This window comes from Pyrgilauda ruficollis, unplaced genomic scaffold (genome assembly GCF_017590135.1).
Source record: "Pyrgilauda ruficollis isolate IOZ18807 unplaced genomic scaffold, ASM1759013v1 scaffold434, whole genome shotgun sequence".
In the NCBI taxonomy this organism is placed as follows: domain Eukaryota; kingdom Metazoa; phylum Chordata; class Aves; order Passeriformes; family Passeridae; genus Pyrgilauda; species Pyrgilauda ruficollis.
The window spans coordinates 1-3,467 of record NW_024525868.1 but is presented as its reverse complement, the minus strand read 5'-3'; positions in this window follow the sequence as shown (position 1 = coordinate 3,467).

Genomic DNA, 3,467 nt, shown 5'->3' with positions numbered 1-3,467 from the left:
AGAGGAAAAGGAGAACGGGATAACGAGAGAGCAATGGGATAACGGGATAGCGGGAGCGGGATAACGGGATAACGAGAGAGCAGTGGGATAACGGGATAACAGGAGTGGGATAACGGGATAACGGGAGTGGGATAATGGGATAACGGGAGAGCGGTGGGATAATTGGATAGCAGGAGTGGGATAGGGGGGATGGGATAATGGGAATTGAGTAGTGATGGGATAACGGGATGGGATAACGGGGATGGGATAACGAGGGTGGGATAACAGCAGGAGTGGGATAACAGCAGGAGTGGGATAACGGGGATGGGATAACGGGGATGGGGTAGCGATGGGATAACGGTTTAACAGGGATGGGATAACGGGACAGTGGTGGGATAACGGGAATGGGGTAGCGATGGGATAACGGGATAACAGGAGTGGGATAATGGGGATGGGATAATGGGGGTGGGATAACAGCAGGAGTGGGATACCAGGAGTGGGATAATGGACACCGATGGGATAATGAGACAGCAATGGGATAACGGGATAATGGGAATAACGGGATGACGGGATAACAGGATAATGATGGGAATACAGCAATAACGGGGAGGGGATAATGGGGATGGGATAACAACAGGACTGGGATACCAGGAGTGGGATAACGGGATAATGGGGATGGGATAACGGGACAGCAATGGGGATAACAGGACAGCGATGGGATAACGGGGATAGCGGGGGTGGGATAACAGGAATGGGATAATGGGACAGTGGTGGGGTAACGGGATAACGGGATAGCAGTGGGATAACAGGATAATGGGGATGACAGGATAACGGCATTAGTGGTGGGATAATGGGATAACGGGATAATGGGAATGGGATAATGGGATAGTGGGGGTGGGATAACAGCAGGGTAGCGATGGGATAACGGGGGTAGGATAACAGGGATAACAGGATAATGGGATAGCAATGGGACAGCAGTGAGACAGCAGTGGGATAACGGGAATGGGATAACGGGATAGTGATGGGATAACGGGGATAGCGGGGGTGGAACAGCAGGACATCAGGAATGGGATAATGGGAATGGGATAATGGGACATCGGGAATGGGATAATGGGATAACGGGGACGGGATAACGGGATAGCAGTGGGATAACAGAAACGGGATAACAGGACACTGGGTATGGGGAATATTGGGAGTGGGGGACACCGGGAATGGGGACAGCAGGACCGGAGGCAGCCCTGAACCGGGAGTGGGACACGCTGGGGACACACCGGGAACAGGGGACAGCGGGAGCGGGGCCATGGCAGCACCGGACAGCCCCAGGGCGTGTTTAGGGGCGAGTTTGGGGGGTCCCGGCTCCCAGATTTGGGGGGTCACGATTTTGGGGGGCTGGCGCTGCCCCCGCAGCTCCCCCCGTGCCCCCCGGGGCCGTGGCCGCCGTTTCCTTCGGTGCCTTCGTGGTGGGGGCGGCGCTGGCGGGGGGGCTCTGGCTCGTGCACGGCCGGACAGGTGAGGGACCCCCCAAAATCATCCCTGTCCCCCCAAAATCATCCCCTCAAAATAACCCCCCTCCCCAAATAATCCCCAACCCCCGAAGTAACTCCCAACAATCCCCCACCCCAAATAATTCCCCTTCCCAAAATATCCCCCTCCCTAAAATAATCCAATCCCCCCCAATATCCCCCCAAAAATTCCCATCCCGAAAGAACTCCCCCGCAATAGCCCCAGGTTTTGGGGTTCGGCCAGAGGAGCTCCGGGGGGCTCAGGGGGTCCCGTGGGAGGCCACCGGAGGTTCAAGGGGTCCCATCACAGAAGGCTGGAGGTTCCAGGGGTGCCCCGTGAGAAGAGAACGGGGGTTCAGGGGTGCAGGAGGCTCGCAGTGCCAGAAGGCAGCGGCTGCCGAGGGTCCCGGTGCCCGGGAATGGGCGGGTCGGGGGTCCCGGTTCGGGATAAGGGGGTGCAGGGGGTCCCGGTGGCGGAGAAGGGAGAGCAGGGGGTCTCCGTGCCCAGGAGCAGAGGCTCAGGAGGGTCCCCGTGCCCGGGAATGGGGAGCTCAGGGGGTCCCGGTGCCGGGGTCCCTCTGTCCCCTCGCTGTCCCCGGAGCGCCCCCAGACCCAGCGCTGGAGCCCCCGCGCGGCTCCGCCTCGGCCCCGCCCCTGCTCGCCATTGGCGCCGCCGCCGCGCAGCAGCCAATGGCAGCCAGCGGCTCTCGTGACGTCACCAATCGCTGGGCAGATCCCAGAGGCGCCGCTTGGGAGGCGCCAAAGTGACCGAGGGACGCGGCGGGGGCGGGGAATCCCTGGGAATTCCCGCGGGACCCCCTGGGATCGCCCCTGGACCCGGGGTCTCCCTTATTCCCGGGGTCTCCCTTATTCCCAGGGTCCCTCATTCCCGGGGTCTCCCTTATTCCCGGGGTTCCTCATTCCTGGTGTCCCTCATTCCCGGGTCCCTCAATTCCAGGGTCCCTCATTCCCGGGGTTCCTCATTCCGGGGTCCCTCATTCCCAGGGCCCCTCCCTCCCGGGGTCCCTCATTCCCGGGTCCCTCACTCCCGGGGTCCCTCATTCCCGGGGTTCCTCATTCCCGGGGTTCCTCATTTCTGGGGTCCCTCATTCCCGGGGTCCCTCATTCCCGGGGTCCCTCACTCCCAGGGTCCCTCATTCCCGGGGTCCCTCAATTCCCGGGGTCTCCCGTTCCCAGCACACCCCCAATCCCAGTTCCCCCCATTGCTCCCAGTTCACTCCCAGTGCTCCCAGTCCCCCCCATTGCTCCTATGAAAAACTCCTTTATTAAAAGCTGCATAAAGGACATAAAGGACTTTAATAAAGTTTAACAGGAGGCAGGAGCACAGAGCAAAGGTTATGTTATAAATACACATCAGAGAATTGGCTTTACACAGATAATAAAATAAATTTTATACGTGTGGTGTTAAAGGAACTTTTTTGTAAAGATACAGCTTTTAATTCTGGTGTTAATTAGGCTTCCTTGTCGTGGTTTGGAAAGACAGGCATCTGCTGAGGAGGGCAGGAGCCTCCCCTGAAATGGAAAATGGAAAATTTTCTCCAAATTGTTATAGATTTTAAATTAAGGGGCTCTCAGGCAAAGGTATGGGAGCAGGAATCACAGTTCTTTACTAGGGAAGACAATAAAAAGATCAAATCAACAAAGCAGTAAACTAAAACAACAGTGACCGAGTCAGAACACAGCCGGGCACCCTCCTGGTCAGGGTGTCGGCAGCAATCCCGTTGGAATTGCGGCTGCGGCGCTCCCGGAGGGACGGATGTGCTTCTGCCGGAGCAGGGATCCTGCAGAAGGGGGGATCTTCCTCTGGAATCCATGGAAAAGGCAGCTGCTCCTCTGGGAATGCAGTGGGGAGAGCTGTGCTGGTGTTCCCGAAATGCTGGGATGGATGAAGGCTTGGCAAGAAAGTCTCACGGATATGGATGCTCGGCGGAAAGATTCTTGAATGTAGAAGCTGAGGAAGGAATA